Raw genomic sequence first — 10044 nt, 5'->3', positions numbered from 1 at the left:
CATTTTAGTGTGTTATGATACCGTATCGACGTACTCGTACGGTATTGTACTATTTTGGTTTGGTTTGAAACCGTATAGACGTACTCGTACGGTATTGTACCATTTTGGTGTGGTATGGTTACGTATGGGAGTACTCGTACAGTAGTGTATCATTTTTGAGTGGTATGGTACCGTATCGACGTACTCGTACAGTATTGTACCATTTTGGGGTTGTATGGTACCGTATGGACGTACTCGTACAGTATTGTACCGTTTTTGTGTGGTATGGTACCGATGGACGCACTCGTAGTACCGTTTTGGTGGGGTATGGTTCCGTATGGACGTACTCGTATGGTAGTGTACCGTTTTGGTATAGTATTGTACCGTATGGACGTACTCGTACGGTATTGTACCATTTTTGTGTGGTTTGTTACCATATGGACGTACTCGTACGTTATTGTACCGTTTTGGAGTGCTTTGGTTCCGTATGGACTTACTCGATCGTACGGTATTGTACCATTTTGGAGTGTTATGGTTCCGTATGGACCTACTCGGACGGTATAGTACCATTTTAGTGTAGTATGGTACCGTATCGACGTACTCGTACGGTATTGTACCATTTTGGTGTGGTTTTGTACTGTATGGACGTACTCGTACGGTATTGTACCGTTTTGGTGAGGTTTTTTACCGTATGGACGTACTCGTACGTTATTGTACCGTTTTGGAGTGGTTTGGTTCCGTATGGAAGTACTCGGTCGTACGGTATTGTAACGTTTTGGAGTGTGATGGTTCCGTATGGACCTACTCGGACGGTATAGTACCATTTTAGTGTAGTATGGTACCGTGTCGACGTACTCGTACGGTATTGTACCATTTTGGTGTGGTTTGGTACCGTATGGACGTACTCGCACAATATTGTACCGTTTTGGTGTGGTTTGTTACCGTATGGACGTACTCGTACGTTATTGTACCGTTTTGGAGTGGTTTGGTTCCGTATGGACGTACTCGGTCGTACGGTATTGTACCGTTTTGGAGTGTTATGGTTTCGTATGGACCTACTCGGACGGTATAGTACCATTTTAGTGTAGTATGGTACCGTATCGACGTACTCGTACGGTATTGTATCGTTTTGGTGTGGTTTAGTACCGTATGGACGTACTCGTACGGAATTGTACCGTTTTGGTGTGGTATGGTTCCGCATGGAGGTACTCGATTGTACAGTATTGTCCTGTTTTGGAGTGGTATGGTTCTGTATGGACCTACCCAGACGGTATTATGCCATTTTAGTGTGGTATCATATCGTATCGACGTAGTCGTACGGTATTGTACTATTTTGGTTTGGTTGGATACCGTATAGACGTACTCGTACGGTATTATACCATTTTGGTATGGTATGGTTCCGTATGGGAGTACTGGTACGGTAGTGTACCGTTTTTGAGTGGTATTGTACCGTATCGACGTACTCGTAGAGTATTGTTCCATTTTGGGGTTGTATGGTACCTATGGACGTACTCGTACGGTGTTGTAGCGTTTTGTTGTGGTATGGTTCCGTATTGGTATACTCGTACGGTATTGTACCGTTTTGGTATGGTACCGTATGGACGTACTCGTACGATATTGTACCCTTTTGGTGCGGTATAGTTCTATATGGACGTACTCGGACGGTATTGTTTGGTATCATATGGGCGTACTCGTACGGTTTTGTACCGTTTTGGTGTGGTATGACTCCGTATTGGAATACTCGTACGGTAGTGTGCCATTTTGGAGTGGTATGGTACCGTATCGACGTACTCGTACAGTATTGTACCGTTTTGGTGCGACATGGTTCTGTATGGACGTACTCGGACGGTATTGTTTGGTATCGTATGGACGTACTCGGACGGTATTCTACCGTTTTAGTGTGGTATGGTTCCGTATGGGAGTACTCGTACAGTAGTGTACCATTTTGGAGTGGTATGGTACCGTATCGACGTACTCATACTGTATATTGTACCATTCTGGTGTGGTTTGGTACCGTATGGACGTACTCGTACGTTATTGTACAATTTTGGTATGGTATGGTTCCGTATGGACGTACTCGGTCGTACGGTATTGTACTATTTTGGAGTGGTTTTGTTCCGTATGGACGTACTCGGATGGTATTGTACCATTTTAGTGTGGTATGGTGCCATATGGACGTACTCGTACGGTATTGTACCATTTTGGTGTGGTTTGGTACCGAATGGACATACTCGTAGGGTATTGTACCGTTTTGGTGTGGTATGGTTCCGTATGGGAGTACTCGTACGGTATTGTACCATTTTTTAGTGGTATGGTACCGTATCGACGTACTTGTACAGTATTGTACCATTTTGGTGTGGTTTGGTACCGTATTGTCGTACTCGTACGGTATTGTACCGTTTTGGTGTGGTTTAGTACCGTATGGACGTACTCGTACGGAATTATACCGTTTTGGTGTGGTATGGTTCAGCATGGACGTACTCGGTCGTACGATATTTTGCTGTTTTGGAGTGGTTTGGTTCTGTATGGACCTACTCGGCGGTATTGTACCATTTTAGTGTGGTATGGTACCGTATCGACGTACTCGTACGGTATTGTACTATTTTGGTTTGGTTTGATACTGTATAGACGCACTCGTACGATATTGTACCATTTTGCTGTGGTATGGTTCCGTATGGGAGTACTGGTACGGTAGTGTACCGTTTTTGAGTATTATGGTACCTTATCGATGTACTCATACAGTATTGTACCATTTTGGGGTTGTGTGGTACCGTATGAACGTAGTCATACGGTGCTGTACCGTTTTGGTGTGGTATGGTTCCGTATGGACGTACTCGTACGGTATCGTACCGTTTTGGTGTGGTATGGTTCTATATGGACGTACTCGGACGGTATTGTTCTGTATCGTATGGACGTACTCGTACGGTTTTGTACCATATTGGTGTGGTATGGTTCCGTATGGGAGTACTCGTACGGTAGTGTACTATTTTGGAGTGGTATGGTACCGTATCGACGTACTCGTACAGTATTTTACCGTTTTGGTGTGACATGGTTCTGTATGGACGTACTCGGACGGTATTGTTTGGTATCGTATGGACGTACTCGTACGGTATTGTACTTTTTGGTGTGGTATGGTTCCGTATGGGAGTACTCGTACAGTAGCGTACCGTTTTGGAGTGGTATGGTACCATATCGACGTACTCATACAGTATATTGTACCATTTTGGTGTGGTTTGATACCGTATGGACGTACTCGTACGGTATTATACCATTTTTGTGTGGTTTGGTACCGTATGGACGTACTCGTACGTTATTGTCTCTTTTTTGTGTGGTATGGTTTCGTATGGACGTTGTCGGTCGTACGGTATTGTACCGTTTTAGAGTGGTATGGTTCCGTATGGACCTACTCAGATGGTATTGTACCATTTTAGTGTGGTATGGTACCGTATCGACGTACTCGTACGGTATTGTACCATTTTTGTGTGATTTGGTACCGTATGGACGTACTCGTACGGTATTGTACCGTTTTGGTGTGGTATGCTTCCTTGTGGGAGTACTCATACGGTATTGTACCATTTTTTAGTGGTATGGTACCGTATCGACGTACTTGTACAGTATTGTACCATTTTGGTGTGATTTGGTACCGTATGGACGTACTCGTACGGTATTGTACCGTTTTGGTGTGGTTTGGTTCCGTATGGACGTAATCGTACGGTAGTTTACCGTTCTGGTATGGTATGGTACCGTGTGGACGTACTCGTACGGCATTGTACCATTTTTGTGTGGTATGGTTCTGTATGGACGTACTCGAACGGTATTGTTTTGTATCGTATGGACGTACTCGTACGGTATTGTACCGTTTTTGTGAGATTTTGTACCGTATGGACATACTCGTAAAGTATTGTACCGTTTTTGTGTCGTTTAGTACCGTTTGAACGTACTCGTACAGTATTGTACCATTTTGGTGTGGTATGGTTCCATATGGACGTACTTGGTCGTACGGTATTGTACCGTTTTACAGTGGTATGGTTCTGTATGGACCTACTCGGATGGTATTGTACCATTTTAGTGTGGTATGGTACTGTATCGACGTACTCGTACGGTATTGTACTATTTTGGTGTGATTTTGTACCGTATAGACGTACTCGTACGGTGTGTGCCAATGGAAAACCGGGATAGCGGAACCATTGTGAGGATACTCGGGAGACCGGAATGGCGGAACGGAGGTTGGGTGTGTGGCTTGGTTATCCGTGTAAAGGAGCCAATGCAAAGTGTGCCAATGAAAACCCGGTGTGACGGAACCATTATAAGGATACTTGAGAGACCGAAACGGCGTAATCGAGGTTGGGTGTGTTAAAAATAATTTTGGACATGTTAATATGGTATGAAATGTGGAAAATGGTGACAGTCTACGAGGAGTCGCGTAGGAGAAACGCGAAAAATAATAGACACCAACGTTAGTTTGGATAATGAATGTGGATATGGCATTGTTAACTGTTTTGTCGAATATGTATGAACTATGTGGAAGTCATTGAATTTATGATCGTTTGTTTGTAAGTTAAAAGTTAGTGGGTATGCGTTATTCTATTGAGCTTTTGTAGCTCACGGTGTTACCTTTAGGGACCCTGACATATTATATTGGTGGCGACGCCGGTATAATGTGCCAGATCTGATAGACGAACATGGTGAACTCTACACCTTGGAAGCTTTTGGGGCCGATGAGCTGGCAAGGATGGAGGAAGAAGAGGAGCAGTAGATAGGAACCCTAGTTCCAACCCTTATTTGAATATACTTTTGTTAAGGGTTATGATGTAATATTGAGCCAAACTCTATTTAATTTTCAATGAAATTATCCTTTTAACGATCCCAAAATTAGAGGCGTTACAGTATGGATGTGTTACGGTATTGTACCGTTTTGGTGTGGTTTGGTACCGTACGGATATAGGGTACGGTATTGTACCGTTTTGGTGTGGTATGGTATCGTATAGATGTTATGGAGCGCTATTGTACAGTTTTTGTGTTTTATGGTGCCGTATAGAAATTGTCGTGCGGTGTTATACCGTTTTGGTATGGTATAGTATCGTATGGGAATTCTAGTACGATATTACACCATTTTGGTGTGTTTTTGTACCGTATGGATGTTTTGGTACAGTATTGTATCGTTTTGGTGTGGTATGATACCGTATGGATGTTTTGGTTTTGGTATTGTACTGTTTTGGTTTGGTATGGTACTGTACGTATAGACGTTGTAGTACGGTATTGTACCGTTTAAGTATCTCTTTTGTACCGTATGGATGTTTTGCTACAGTATTGTACCATTTTTGTGCGGTATGGTACCGTACGTATGGATGTTGTGCTATAGTATTGTACTGTTTCGGTGTGATATGGTTCCATATGTGTGTTGTGGATACAGTATTGTACCGTTGTCGTGTGGTATGGTACCGTATGGGGGTTTTGCAATGATATTGTATTGTTTCGATGTGATATGGTACCATATGGATGTTGTGCTACGGTATTATACCGTTTTGGTGTGGTACGGCACCGTATGGATATTGTCGTACGGTATTGTACCATTTTGGTGTGGTATGATTCCGTATGTGTGTTGTGGCTACAGTATTGTACTGTTTTCGTGTGGTATGGTAACGTATGGGGGTTTTGCAATGGTATTGTACTGTTTTGTTGTGGTATGGTACCGTATAGATGTTGTGGTACAGTATTGTACCGTTTCGGTGTGGTATAGTACTATATGAATTTTGTGGTTACGGTATTGTACTTGTTTGGTGTGGTGCCGTTTTGGTGTGGTATAGTAATATGGATTTTGTGGTTATGGTATTGTACTTGTTTAGTGTGGTGTGGTACCGTATAGGGGTTTTGCAACTGTATTGTACCGTTTTGTTGTGGTATGATACCGTATAGATGTTGTGGTACGGTAGTGTACTGTTTTGTGTTGGTATGGTACCGTATGGATGCTGTGGTTACGGTGTTGTACTATTTTAGTGTGCTATGGTACCGTATGGATGCTGTGGTTACGGTGTTGTACTGTTTTGGTGTGCTATGGTACCGTATGGGGTTTTGCAATGGTATTGTACCGTTTTGGTATGGTATGATACCGTATGGATGTTGTGGTACTATATTGTACCGTTTTGGTTTGGTATGGTACCGTACGTATGAATGTTATGATACGGTATTATACGGTTTAGGGTTTTTTTTTGTATCGTATGGATGTTTTGGTATGGTATTGTACCGTTTCGGTTTGGTATGGTACCGTTTGGATATTGCCGTACGGTATTATACCGTTTTTGTGTGGTATTGTTCCGTATGTGTGACCTAGCTACAGTATTGTACCATTTTCGTGTGGTATGGTACCATATGGGGGTTTTGCAATGGTACTGTACTGTTTTGGTGTGGTATGGTACCGTATGAATGTTGTGTTACGGTATTGTACCGTTTTGGTGTGGTTTGGTACTGTATGGATGGAGTGGTATGGTATTGTACCATTTTTGTGTGGAATGGTATCGTATGGGTGTTGTGGTACGGTATTATACCATTTTGGTATGTTTTTGTACCCTATTGAAAATTTGGTACCGTATTGTACTGTTTTATGTGGTATGGTACCGTATAGATGTTGTGGTTACGATATTGTACTGTTTTGTGTGGTATGGTACCGTATAGGTGTTTTGCAACTGTATTGCACCGTTTTGTTGTGGTATGATACCGTATGGATGTTGTGGTTACGGTATTGTACTGTTTTGGTGTGGTATGGTACCGTATGGTAGTTTTGCAAAGATATAGTACTTAGGGATGGCAATGGGGAGGGTTGGGGGTGGATACCACTATCCCTGTCCCCGATCCCCGAACTCAAATTCCTCTCCATCCCCGCCCCAATCCCCATTGGAGATTTATTTTTACCCTCCATCCCCGCCCCAAACGGGGAACGGAGATCCCCGTGGAGAATCGGGGATCCAAATATCCCAAAATTTTTTAAAAAAAAGTCACCTGCCATAAAATACGAACCAAGAAACTAAATTCTAAAAAAAAAAAAAACCATCTACGCTCCCATTACAAATCAAATGCCAAGGAAAATAGCCACAGTTGCTGCCATAGTGTCATTACAAACCAAATCAAAATGAAAACAGTCACATCTGCTGCCCTAGTGCCATTATAAACCAAATTTAAATTAAAACAGTCACATAGTTGCTGCCATAGACCAAATTAAAATAAAAACAGTTTCAAACAAACAAGACGAGTAGGCTATTGGGGCTTGGGATTGGAGACGTAAGTCTTTAGAGTGGCGACTGAAAAATGGAAAAACCCTAACTTATCTATATATATAGTAGGCTAGTGGGGCTGGGGTGGGGATCAGAAATCCTAAGTCTCTAACTTATGTGTGTGTGTGTGTGTGTGTGTGTGTGTGTGTGTGTATATATATATATATATATATATATATATAATTATGTATTATATATAGTAGGCTAGTGGGGCAGGTATCGGGGCGGGGATGGGGCGGGTACTACCTCATATCCACCCCCTACCCGTTCCCCACTTTTTTTTAAAAATTATCTCCATACCCTACCCGATCCCCAAATAATCCCCGGATCCCCTACCCATTTGGGGCGGGGAACGGGGCACGTTGGGTCGGGGTGGCCAAAATTGTCATCCCTAATTGTACTGTATTACTGTGGTATGGTATCGTATGAATGTTGTGATATGGTATTATACTCTTTTGGTGTGGTATGGTACCGTATGGATATTACGGTGCGGTATTGGACAGTTTTTGTGTTTTATGGTGCCGTATGGATTTTGTCGTACAGTATTGTACCATTTTGGTGTGGTGTGGTATCGTATGGGCGTTGAGGTACCGTATTCTTCCATTTTGTTGTGTTTTTGTACCATAAGGATGTTTTAGTACGGTATTGTAACGTTTTATTGTGTTATGGTACCGTATGGATGTTGAGGTTACGGTATTGTACAGTTTTGGTGTGGTATAACATCGTATGGATGTTGTGGTACGGTATTATATCATTTTGCTGTGGTTTGGAACGATATGGATGTTGTGGTTCGGTATTATACGGTTTTGGTGTGGTACGGTACCGTATGGGAGATTTACGATGGTATAATTCTTTTTTGATGTGGTATGGTACCGTGTGGATGTAATGATACGGTATTTTAACTTTTTTATGTTTTATGGCACCGTATGGATATTGTCGTATGGTATTGTATCGTGTTGGAGTGGTGGTAGCGTACGGATGTTGTGATACAGTATTGTACCATTTTGGTGTATTTTTGTACTGTCGATATCTTTTGGTACGGTATTGTACCGTTTTGGTGAGTTATGGTACCGTATGGATGTTGTGGTTAGGGTTCTGTATCATTTTGGTATGGTACGATACTGTATGGATGTTGTGGTACGGTATTATATCGTTTTGGTGTAGTATGGTACCGTACGAATGTAGTGGAACGGTATTATACCATATTGGTGAAGTATTGTACCGCAAGAATATTGTGGTACGGTATTGTATCATTTTTGTGTGGTATGATACCGTATGGATATTGTGGTACGGTATTGTACCGTTTTTGACCAATTTGGTACGGAATGGTTATTTTGGTATGGTATTGTACAGTTTTGGTTTGGTATAGTACCGTATGGATATTGTCGTACGGTATTGTACCATTTTGGGGTGGTATGGTACCGTAAGGATGTTGTGGTATGATATTGTACCGTTTGGTGTGGTATGGTACCGTATGGATGTTGTGGTATGGTATTGTACCGTGTAGGTAATTTTTTTTGTACCGTATGGATATTTTGGTACCGTATTGATGTTATGGTACGAAATTGAACCGTTTTGGTGGGCATTTTTCTAACGTAGGGATGTTAGGGAACGGTATTGCACCGTTTTGATGTGGTATGGTTTCATATGTGTGTTGTGGCTACAGTATTGTACCGTTTTCGTGTAGTATGGTACCGTATAGGGATTTTGTAATAGTAATGTACCGTTTTTGTGTAGTATGTTACCGTGTGGGGGTTTTGCAATGGTATTGTACTATTTTCGTGTGGTATGGTACCGTATGGATGTTACGGTGAGGTATTGTACCATTTTTATATTTTATGGCACTGTATGGATATTGTCGTACGGTATTTTACTGTTTTGGTGTGGTATGGTATCATATAGGTGTTGTGAAACGGTATTGTACAATTTTGGTCTGTGTTAGTACCGTATGGTTGTTTTGGTACGGTGTTGTATCGTTTTGAGGTTGTATGGTACCGTATGAATGTTGTGGTTACGATATTGTACTGTTTTAGTTCGGTATGGTACCGTATGGGGGTTTTGCAATGGTATTATGCCGTTTTGGTGTGGTATGATACCGTATGGATGTTGTGATACGGTATTGTTCCGTTTAGGTATTTTTTTTGTAACGTATAGATATTTTAGTATGATTTTGTACCGTTTTGCTTTGGTATGATACCGTATGGGTGTTGTGGTGCGGAATTGAACCATTTTTGTGTGTTTTTGTACCTTGGGGATGTTGTGGTACGGTATTGTACTGTTTCGGTGCAATATGGTTTCATATGTGTGTTGTGGGTACAGTATTGTACCATTTTCGAGTCGTATGGTAATGTATGGGGGTTTTGCAACAATATTGTACCGTTTTCGTATGGTATGGTACCGTATGAGGGTTTTGCAACAGTATTATGCCGTTTTGGTGTGGTATGGAATCGTATGGACGTTGTAGTACGGTATTGTTCCGTTTAGGTATTTTTTTTGTAACGTATAGATATTTTAGTACAATTTTGTACCCTTTTGGTTTGGTATGATACCATATGGATGTGGTAGTGCGGAATTGAACCATTTTGGTGAGTTTTTGTACATTAGGGATGTTGTGGTACGGTATTGTACTGTTTCGGTACAATATGGTTTCATATGTGTGTTGTGGGTACAGTATTATACCGTTTTCGAGTCGTATGGTAATGTATGGGGGTTTTGCAACAGTATTGTACCGTTTTCGTATGGTATAGTATCGTATGGGGGTTTTGCAACGGTATTGTACTATTTTTGTGTGGTATGG

This window comes from Rhododendron vialii, chromosome 10a, assembly GCF_030253575.1.
Source record: "Rhododendron vialii isolate Sample 1 chromosome 10a, ASM3025357v1".
In the NCBI taxonomy this organism is placed as follows: Eukaryota; Viridiplantae; Streptophyta; class Magnoliopsida; order Ericales; family Ericaceae; genus Rhododendron; species Rhododendron vialii.
The sequence above is the reverse complement of the archived record's forward strand: the minus strand, read 5'-3'. Positions refer to the sequence as shown.